The sequence below is a fragment of the Hyla sarda genome, chromosome 1, assembly GCF_029499605.1.
Source record: "Hyla sarda isolate aHylSar1 chromosome 1, aHylSar1.hap1, whole genome shotgun sequence".
Taxonomy (NCBI): domain Eukaryota; kingdom Metazoa; phylum Chordata; class Amphibia; order Anura; family Hylidae; genus Hyla; species Hyla sarda.
The window spans coordinates 176337416-176348333 of record NC_079189.1 but is presented as its reverse complement, the minus strand read 5'-3'; the positions used below and the strand labels follow the sequence as shown (position 1 = coordinate 176348333).

The following is a 10918-nucleotide window of genomic DNA, read 5'->3' as shown; positions in this document are numbered from 1 at the left end:
ATTGAGGCTTTTGGTTTTATTTATTTCAGGGAGGGTATCTGTGAGCTGTTTGGTGGGGTGATGCAGGTAAGCACAGCCAGAAACGAAAAGTTACCAGTCATCGCCCAACCTGGGGCTCGAACACACGACCCTGAGTTTAAGAGTCTCATGCTCTACTGACTGAGCTAGCCGGGCAACTGCTTGTCTGGAGAGCTTGCTCCGCCAGAGTGGGACATGGTATCTGTGGGCAAGAGGCCGTGGTGAGGCCTGGGTGCCAGCAGCAGCAGCAGTCGGTTGCCAAAAACTAAATGTCATGGCAGAGCATTGGTGGTTCAGTGGTAGAATTCTCGCCTGCCACGCGGGGGGCCTGGGGTCGATTCCCGGTCTATGCAGCGCTGTTCTTTTAGTCCTTCAGCTCCCATTCCAAACCATGTCTTAGTCTTTATTTAAGGCTAGGACTATAGACATAAAAAAGGACCCCAGGAGATTGAATAAAGTCCAGGGTTTTACTTTGGACTGCAGCTGAATAGTGAGAATCAATCAGTAGCATTCTTTGATTCCATCCTCTTTATCCTTCAAAATGATTTTCCTCAAAGTTGGATCGCTGAGTTTGAGTTTTTTTCGATATTAGTTTTTTTTCAAGGAGGTAATCTGTGGGCTCTTTGGTGGGTTAATAGAGGTAAGCACAGCCAGAAAAGAAAGAAGCACTCTACCAGATTGAATACAGCTCAGTAATTTCCTTTGAACTGCACCTGAATAGCGAGAAAAAATCAGTAGCCTTCCGAATGGTCTAAGTGTAGAAGTGGCCTTATTTGCTTCTGATCATCTTTATCCTTTCCAACATTTTTCTTTGCTTCAGTTGCATTGAGGCATTTGGTTTTATTTATTTCAGGGAGGGTATCTGTGAGCTGTTTGGTGGGGTGATGCAGGTAAGCACAGCCAGAAACGAAAAGTTACCAGTCAATCTCCCAACGTGGGGCTCGAACCCACGACCCTGAGATTAAGAGTCTCATGCTCTACCGACTGAGCTAGCCGGGCAACTGCTTGACTGGAGAGCTTGCTCCGCCAGAGTGGGACATGGTATCTGTGGGCAGGAGGCCGTGGTGAGGCTTGGGTGCCAGCAGCAGCAGCAGCAGCAGCAGCAGCAGCAGCAGCAGCAGCAGCAGCAGCAGCAGCAGCAGTCGGTTGCCAAAAACTAAATCTCATGGCAGAGCATTGGTGGTTCAGTGGTAGAATTCTCGCCTGCCACGCGGGAGGCCCGGGTTCGATTCCCAGCCAATGCAGCGCTGTTCTTTTAGTCCTTCAGCTCCCATTCCAAACCATGTCTTAGTCTTTATTTAAGGCTAGGACTACAGGGAGACGTTTTGTAGAGCTACTGATGAATTTCTACTATAGAGATAAAAAAGGACCCCAAGAGATTGAATAAAGTCCAGGGTTTTACTTTGGAATGCAGATGAATAGTGAGAATCAATCAGTAGCATTCTTTGATTCCATCCTCTTTATCCTTCAAAATGATTTTCCTCAAAGTTGGATCGCTGAGTTTGATTTTTTTTCGGTATTAGTTTTTTTTCAAGGAGGTAATCTGTGGGCTCTTTGGTGGGTTAATAGAGGTAAGCACAGCCAGAAAAGAAAGACGCACTCTACCAGATTGAATACAGCTCAGTAATTTCCTTTGGACTGCAGCTGAATAGTGAGAAAAAATCAGTAGCCTTCCGAATGGTCTAAATGTAGAAGTGGCCTTATTTGCTTCTGATCATCTTAACCTTTCCAACATTTTTCTTTGCTTCAGTTGCATTGAGGCATCTGTTTGGTGGGGTGATGCAAGTAAGCACAGCCAGAAACGAAATGTTACCAGTCATCGCCCAATGTGGGGCTCGAACCCACAGCCCTGAGATTAAGAGTCTCATGCGCTACCGACTGATCTAGCCGGGCAACTCCTTGACAGGAGAGCTTGCTCCGCCAGAGTGGGACATGGTATCTGTGGGCAAGAGGCCGTGGTGAGGCCTGGGTGCCAGCAGCAGCAGTCGGTTGCCAAAAACTAAATGTCATGGCAGAGCATTGGTGGTTCAGTGGTAGAATTCTCGCCTGCCACGTGGGAGGCCCGGGTTGATTCCCAGCCAATGCAGCGCTGTTCTTTTAGTCCTTCAGCTTCCATTCCAAACCGTGTCTTAGTCTTTATTTGAGGCTAGGACTACAGGGAGACGTTTTGTAGAGCTACTGATGAATTTCTACTATAGAGATTCAAAAGGACCCCAGGAGATTGAATATAGTCCAGGGTTTTGCTTTGGACTGCAGCTGAATAGTGAGAATTAATCAGTAGCCTTCTTTGATTCCATTCTCTTTATCCTTCAAAATGATTTTCCTCAAAGTTGGATCGCTGAGTTTTTTTCGGTATTAGTTTTTTTCAAGGAGGTAATCTGTGGGCTCTTTGGTGGGTTAATAGAGGTAAGCACAGCCAGAAAAGAAAGAAGCACTCTACCAGATTGAATACAGCTCAGTAATTTCCTTTGGACTGCAGCTGAATAGTGAGAAAAAATCAGTAGCCTTCCGAATGGTCTAAGTGTAGAAGTGGCCTTATTTGCTTCTGATCATCTTTATCCTTTCCAACATTTTTCTTTGCTTCAGTTGCATTGAGGCATTTGGTTTTATTTATTTCAGGGAGGGTATCTGTGAGCTGTTTGGTGGGGTGATGCAGGTAAGCACAGCCAGAAACGAAAAGTTACCAGTCATCGCCCAACGTGGGGCTCGAACCCACAACCCTGAGATTAAGAGTCTCTTGCTCTACCGACTGAGCTAGCCGGGCAACTGCTTGACTGGAGAGCTTGCTCCGCCAGAGTGGTACATAGTATCTGTGGGCAAGAGGCCGTGGTGAGGCCTGGGTGCCAGCAGCAGAAGCAGCAGCAGCAGTCGGTTGCCAAAAACTAAATGTCATGGCAGAGCATTGGTGGTTCAGTGGTAGAAATCTCACCTGCCACGCGGGAGGCCCGGGTTGCATTCCCGGCCAATGCAGTGCTGTTATTTAGTCCTTCAGCTCCCATTCCAAACCATGTCTTAGTCTTTATTTAAGGCTAGGACTAAAGGGAGATGTTTTGTAGAGCTACTGATGAATTTCTACTATAGAGATAAAAAAGGACCCCAGGAGATTGAATAAAGTCCAGGGTTTTGCTTTGGACTGCAGCTGAATAGTGAGAATCAATCAGTAGCCTTCTTTGATTCCATCCTCTTTATCCTTCAAAATGATTTTCCTCAAAGTAGGATCGTCTGAGTTTGAGTTTTTTTCGGTATTATTTTTTTTTCGAGGAGGTAATCTGTGGGCTCTTTGGTGGGTTAATAGAGGTAAGCACAGCCAGAAAAGAAAGAAGCACTCTACCAGATTGAATACAGCTCAGTAATTTCCTTTGGACTGCAGCTGAATAGTGAGAAAAAAATCAGTAGCCTTCCGAATGGTCTAAGTGTAGAAGTGGCCTTATTTGCTTCTGATCAACTTTATCCTTTCCAACATTTTTCTTTGCTTCAGTTGCATTGAGGCATTTGGTTTTATTTATTTCAGGGAGGGTATCTGTGAGCTGTTTGGTGGGGTGATGCAGGTAAGCACAGCCAGAAACGAAAATTTACCAGTCATCGCCCAACGTGGGGCTCGAACCCACAACCCTGAGATTAAGAGTCTCATGCTCTACCGACTGAGCTAACCGGGCAACTGCTTAATTGAAGAGCTTGCTCTGCCAGAGTGGGACATGGTATCTGTGGGCAAGAGGCCCGGGTGAGGCCTGGGTGCCAGCAGCAGCAGCAGCAGCAGCAGCAGCAGCAGCAGCAGCAGCAGCAGCAGTCGGTTGCCAAAAACTAAATGTCATGGCAGAGCATTGGTGGTTCAGTGGTAGAATTCTCGCCTGCCACGCGGGAGGCCCGAGTTCGATTCCCGGCCAATGCAGCGCTGTTCTTTTAGTCCTTCAGCTCCCATTCCAAACCATGTCTTAGTCTTTATTTAAGGCTAGGACTACAGGGAAACGTTTTGTAGAGCTACTGATGAATTTCTACTATAGAGATAAAAAAGGACCCCAGGAGATTGAATAAAGTCCAGGGTTTTACTTTGGACTGCAGCTGAATAGTGAGAATCAATCAGTAGCATTCGTTGATTCCATCCTCTTTATCCTTCAAAATGATTTTCCTCAAAGTTGGATTGCTGAGTTTGAGTTTTTTTCGGTATTAGTTTTTTTTCAAGGAGGTAATCTGTGGGCTCTTTGGTGGGTTAATAGAGGTAAGCACAGCCAGAAAAGAAAGAAGCACTCTACCAGATTGAATACAGCTCAGTAATTTCCTTTGGACTGCAGCTGAATAGTGAGAAAAAATCAGTAGCCTTCCGAATGGTCTAAGTGTAGAAGTGGCCTTATTTGCTTCTGATCATCTTTATCCTTTCCAACATTTTTCTTTGCTTCAGTTGCATTGAGGCCTTTGGTTTTATTTATTTCAGGGAGGGTATCTGTGAGCTGTTTGGTGGGGTGATGCAGGTAAGCACAGCCAGAAACGAAAAGTTACCAGTCATCGCCCAACCTGGGGCTCGAACCCACAACCCTGAGATTAAGAGCCCCATGCTCTACCGACTAAGCTAGCCAGGCAACTGCTTAACTGAATAGCTTGCTCTGCCAGAGTGGGACATGGTATCTGTGGGCAAGAGGCCCGGGTGAGGCCTGGGTGCCAGCAGCAGCAGCAGCAGCAGTCGGTTGCCAAAAACTAAATGTCATGGCAGAGCATTGTTGGTTCAGTGGTAGAATTCTCGCCTGCCACGCGGGAGGCCCGGGGTCGATTCCCGGCCAATGCAGCGCTGTTCTTTTAGTCCTTCAGCTCCCATTCCAAACCATGTCTTAGTCTTTAATTAAGGCTAGGACTATAGACATAAAAAAGGACCCCAGGAGATTGAATAAAGTCCAGGGTTTTACTTTGGACTGCAGCTGAATAGTGAGAATCAATCAGTAGCATTCTTTGATTCCATCCTCTTTATCCTTCAAAATGATTTTCCTCAAAGTTGGATCGCTGAGTTTGAGTTTTTTTCGGTATTAGTTTTTTTTCAAGGAGGTAATTTGTGGGCTCTTTGGTGGGTTAATAGAGGGAAGCACAACCAGAAAAGAAAGAAGCACTCTACCAGATTGAATACAGCTCAGTAATTTCCTTTGGACTGCAGCTGAATAGTGAGAAAAAATCAGTAGCCTTCCGAATGGTCTAAGTGTAGACGTGGCCTTATTTGCTTCTGATCATCTTTATCCTTTCCAACATTTTTCTTTGCTACAGTTGCATTGAGACATTTGGTTTTATTTATTTCAGGGAGGGTATCTGTGAGCTGTTTGGTGGGGTGATGCAGGTAAGCACAGCCAGAAACGAAAAGTTACCAGTCATCGCCCAACGTGGGGCTCGAACCCACGACCCTGAGATTAAGAGTCTCATGCTCTACCGACTGAGCTAGCCGGGCAACTGCTTGACAGGAGAGCTTGCTCCGCCAGAGTGGGACATGGTATCTGTGGGCAAGAGGCCGTGGTGAGGCCTGCGTGCCAGCAGCAGCAGTCGGTTGCCAAAAACTAAATGTCATGGCAGAGCATTGGTGGTTCAGTGGTAGAATTCTTGCCTGCCACGTGGGAAGCCTGGGGTCGATTCCTGGCCAATGCAGCGCTGTTTGTTTAGTCCTTCAGCTCCCATTCCAAACCATGTCTTAGTCTTTATTTAAGGCTAGGACTACAGGGAGACGTTTGGTAGAGCTACTGATGAATTTCTACTATAGAGATAAAAAAGGACCCCAGGAGATTGAATAAAGTCCAGGGTTTTACGACCCTGAGATTAAGAGTCTCATGCTCTACCGACTGAGCTAGCCGGGCAACTGCTTGACTGGAGAGCTTGCTCCGCCAGAGTGGGACATGGTATCTGTGGGCAGGAGGCCGTGGTGAGGCTTGGGTAGCAGCAGCACCAGCAGCAGCAGCAGCAGCAGCAGCAGCAGCAGCAGCAGCAGCATTTGGTTGCCAAAAACTAAATTTCATAGCAGAGAATTGGTGGTTCAGTGGTAGAATTCTCGCCTGCCATGCGGGAGGCCCGGGTTTGATTCCCGGCCAATGCAGCGCTGTTCTTTTAGTCCTTCAGCTCCCATTCCAAACCATGTCTTAGTCTTTATTTAAGGCTAGGACTACAGGGAGAGGTTTTGTAGAGCTACTGATGAATTTCTACTATAGAGATACAAAAGGACCCTAGGAGATTGAATAAAGTCCAGGGATTTCCTTTGGACTGCAGCTGAATAGTGAGAATCAATCAGTAGCCTTCTTTGATTCCATCCTCTTTATCCTTCAAAATGATTTTCCTCAAAGTTGGATCGGCTGAGTTTGAGTTTTTTTCGGTATTAGTTTTTATTCAAGGAGGTAATCTGTGGGCTCTTGGGTGGGTTAATAGAGGTAAGCACAGCCAGAAAAAAAAGAAGCACTCTACCAGATTGAATACAGCTCAGTAATTTCCTTTGGACTGCAGCTGTATAGTGAGAAAAAATCAGTAGCCTTCCAAATGGTCTAAGTGTAGAAGTGGCCTTATTTGCTTCTGATCATCTTTAACCTTTCCAACATTTTTCCTTGCTTCAGTTGCATTGAGGCATTTGGTTTTATTTTTTTTCAGGGAGGGTATCTGTGAGCTGTTTGGTGGGGTGATGCAGGTAAGCACAGACAGAAACGAAAAGGTACCAGTCATCGCCCAACATGGGGCTCGAACCCAAGACCCTGAGATTAAGAGTCTCATGCTCTACCGACTGAGCTAGCCGGGCAACTGTTTGTCAGGAGAGCTTGCTCCGCCAGAGTGGGACATGGTGTCTGTGGGCAAGAGGCCGTGGTGAGGCCTGAGTGCCAGCAGCAGCAGCAGCAACAGCAGCAGTCGGTTGCCAAAAACTAAATGTCATGGCAGAGCATTGGTGGTTCAGTGGTAGAATTCTGACCTGCCACGCGGGAGGCCCGAGTTCGATTCCTGGCCAATGCAGCGCTGTTCTTTTAGTCCTTCAGCTCCCATATCAAACCATGTCTTAGTCTTTATTTAAGGCTAGGACTACAGGGAGACGTTTTGTAGAGCTACTGATGAATTTCTACTATAGAGATACAAAAGGACCCCAGGAGATTGAATAAGTCCAGGGTTTTGCTTTGGACTGCAGCTGATTAGTGAGAATCAATCAGTAGCCTTCTTTGATTCCATCCTCTTTATCCTTCAAAATGATTTTCCTCAAAGTTGGATAGGCTGAGTTTGAGTTTTTTTCGGTATTAGTTTTTTTTCAAGGAGGTAATCTGTGGGCTCTTGGGTGGGTTAATAGAGGTAAGCACAGACAGAAAAGAAAGAAGCACTCTACCAGATTGAATACAGCTCAGTAATTTCCTTTGGACTGCAGCTGAATAGTGAGAAAAAATCAGTAGCCTTCCGAATGGTCTAAGTGTAGAAGTGGCCTTATTTGCTTCTGATCATCTTTTTCCTTTCCAACATTTTTCCTTGCTTCAGTTGCATTGAGGCATTTGGTTTTATTTTTTTTCAGGGAGGGTATCTGTGAGCTGTTTGGTGGGGTGATGCAGGTAAGCACAGTCAGAAACAAAAAGTTACCAGTCATCGCCCAACGTGGGGCTCGAACCCACGCCCCTGAGATTAAATGTCTCATGCTCTACCGACTGAGCTAACCAGGCAACTGCTTGACAGGAGAGCTTGCTCCGCCAGAGTGGGACATGATATCTGTGGGCAAGAGGCCGTGGTGAGGCCTGGGTGCCAGCAGCAGAAGCAGCAGTCGGTTGCCAAAAACTAAATGTCATGGCGGAGCATTGGTGGTTCAGTTGTAGAATTCTCACCTGCCACGTGGGAGGCCTGGTTTTGATTCCCGGCCAATGCAGCGCTGTTCTTTTAGTCCTTCAGCTCCCATTCCAAACCATGTTTTAGTCTTTATTTAAGGCTAGGACTACAGGGAGACGTTTTGTAGAGCTACTGATGAATTTCTACTATAGAGATACAAAAGGACCCCAGGAGATTGAATAAAGTCCAGGGTTTTGCTTTGGACTGCAGATGAATAGTGAGAATCAATCAGTAGCCTTCTTTGATTCCATCCTCTTTATCCTTCAAAATGATTTTCCTCAAAGTTGGATCGGCTGAGTTAGAGTTTTTTTCGGTATTAGTTTTTTTTCAAGGAGGTAATCTGTGGGCTCTTGGGTGGGTTAATAGAGGTAAGCACAGACAGAAAAGAAAGAAGCACTCTACCAGATTGAATACAGCTCAGTAATTTCCTTTGGACTGCAGCTGAATAGTGAGAAAAAATCAGTAGCCTTCCGAATGATCTAAGTGTAGAAGTGTCCTTATTTGCTTCTGATCATCTTTATTCTTTCCAACAATATTACTTAGACTTGGTTCAGTTGCATTGAGGCATTTGTCATAATTTTTTTAAGGTAGGAAATCTGTGAGCTGTTTGGTGGGGTGATGGAGGTAAGCACAGCCAGAAAGGAGAAGGAACAATGTGCTGCCCAACACAGGGCATGAACCCTGAGATGAAGAGTCTCATGCTCTGCTGATTGAGCTAGCCAGGCAACTTGCGCACAGGAGAGCTTGTTGCACCAGAGCATTACATGGCATCTTTGGGCAATGGGCCGTAGTGAGGACCGGATGCTGGCAGTCGGTTGCCACAAATTAAATTTGTATGGCAGAGCATTGGTGGTTCAGTGGTAGAATTCTCGCCTGCTGTGTAGGAAGCCTGGGTTTAATTGCCAGCCAATGCAGTGCCGATCTTTTTGATGTTCAGCTCCCCTACACCAAACCATATTTTAGTGTTCATTTCAGGCTAGGACTAGTGATGAGCGGCGTATGCCATATTCAAATTCACGATATTTAGCGAAAGTCGCATATTCAATATATTCAAGGTAATTTTTGTTTTGCGCGTATGCGCATGCAGATTACTATATACCTATCTATATTGTCTATCTATCTCCTAATATTCTTGGTCTATATAGAAGTGATCATGGGTCTATGGCATTTTTCATTTTGAGTATTGTTATGTCATATTCGTGAATATCGTCACTATCTATCTACCTATCAAATTTTAGTGACGATATTTGCATATGCACATATTCTCATATTCGTGAATATTCGCTCTCTAGTCTTATACATTAAATAGTATAGGAGCCTTCTTTAGACCACAACCTGTAAACAGGGAGGCATGAGATTACTGTGATGTGTTCTGTTGAAAAAACAAATTATGAATACTCGTAATTGCGTATATATAGCGCTATATTCGCGAATATGCGAAATTCGGGATAAATATTCGAATTGCGAATATTCGCGCTCAACACTAGTCGCCATAGATGCTTCAACTCTAGCTTCAACGCAGTCACTCTGGGCCCGGCATAGACGGGTCATTTCCATTTTCATCATTAGGTAGTCCAACAGAATCCCCATGACTCGACTTTCATCTTGTAGAGTCTTCCAGCTGTGTAGGTCTTCCTGGACCTTCTTGGACCTTGGTTCACCCTCTTCAAGGGAGGTCAGAGTATTCTGTCTCACAAACTTCTGGCAAAACGGGGGCATCTCTTGTAGTTTTGCCAATCTCGAGGCCCAACGCTGTTCAATGCTACCCAGTTTGGCAGCAGTCAGATGGGCCAAAGGGTTATTATCTATGTAGACAGTGAAAGGCATGGCAACCAAGTAGTCTTTAAACTTCTTAGTTACGGCCCACACAAGGGCGAGGAGTTTCAGCTTGAAGGACCTGTAGTTAGCATTGTTCTTCTCTGCTCCTTGCAGATTACGACTGTCATAGACTATCACTTGCTCTTGGCCTTTTTGGACTTGGGACAGGACAGCTCCCAGACCTTTAAAATTGGCAACAGTATACAATGTAGTCTGGATACGCCAGGATGGGTGGTTCTGCAAACAGGTTTTAAGAGCTCGGAACGCTTTCTTGCTCTTCGATCCACTCCACAGGTAGTCTTCCACTGTAATTCTCCTTCACCATACCCCATAAGAGAGCTGTGAGGGGTTCTGCAATCTGGGCGAAGTGGGGAATGAAGCGCCGGTAGTAACTGTCAAATCCCAGGAAGCTCCTGACATCTTTCACTGTGCTAGGCCAGTCCTTGACAATATCTATCTTCTCAGGATTAGGCTGGACTCCTTCAGCGCTGACAACATGACCTAGGAAATGTACCTGAGGTTTAAGCAGATGACACTTGGACAGTTAAAAGGGGTACTCCGGTGGAAATTGTTTTTTCTTAAATCAACTTGTTATTAAAAAATCTTTACCCTTTACCCTTACTTATTAGCAGCTGTATGCTACAGAGGATATTCTTTTCTTTTTGATTTTCTTTTTTGTCTTGTCCACAGTGCTCTCTGCTGACACCTGATGCCCGTATCAGGAACTGTCCAGAGCAGGAGAAAATCCTCATAGTAAACATATGCTGCTCTGAACAGTTCCTGGCATGGACTTAGGTGTCAACAGAGAGCACTGTGGATAAGACAAAAAAGAAATTAAAAAAGAACAGAATTTCCTCTGTAGCAAACAGCTGCAAATAAGTACTGAAAGGATTGAGATTTTTAAATAGAAGTAATTTACAAATCTGTTTAACTTTCTGGCACCAGTTCATTTTAAAAAACAGTTTTCCACCGGAGTACCCCTTTAATCTTCAGCCCATGTTGGATCAAGACACATAAGACGTCTGACAAATGATCCAGGTGCTCCTGATAGGACTTAGAGTACACAATGGCAACATCTAAGAACAACAGGAGGCTCTGAAAGTTCAGAAGGCCCAGGCACCGCTCCATCAGATGCTGGAAAGTAGCAGGGGCGTTGCACGGCCAGAACAGTATACTCTTGAATTCAAACAGTCCCATGGGTGTCACGAAGGCTGTCTTCTCTAGGTCTTCCTCAGCCATAGGCACTTGCCAATACTCGCTGGTTAAGTCCAAGGTGGAGAAG

General features: G+C 45.4%; 3 non-coding genes across 3 annotated transcripts; 2 read left to right on the top strand and 1 right to left on the bottom strand.

The window, feature by feature from the left end:
• Positions 1–1191: 1191 nt before the first annotated feature.
• On the top strand, positions 1192–1262 carry TRNAG-GCC (transfer RNA glycine (anticodon GCC)). The gene has a single exon. It is a non-coding gene; the product is annotated as a tRNA-Gly (tRNA).
• Positions 1263–3836: 2574 nt separating this feature from the next.
• On the top strand, positions 3837–3907 carry TRNAG-GCC (transfer RNA glycine (anticodon GCC)). The gene has a single exon. It is a non-coding gene; the product is annotated as a tRNA-Gly (tRNA).
• A 1460-nt stretch (positions 3908–5367) lies between these two features.
• On the bottom strand, positions 5368–5440 carry TRNAK-CUU (transfer RNA lysine (anticodon CUU)). Its single transcript has one exon. It is a non-coding gene; the product is annotated as a tRNA-Lys (tRNA).
• Between the last annotated feature and the right edge of the window lie 5478 nt (positions 5441–10918).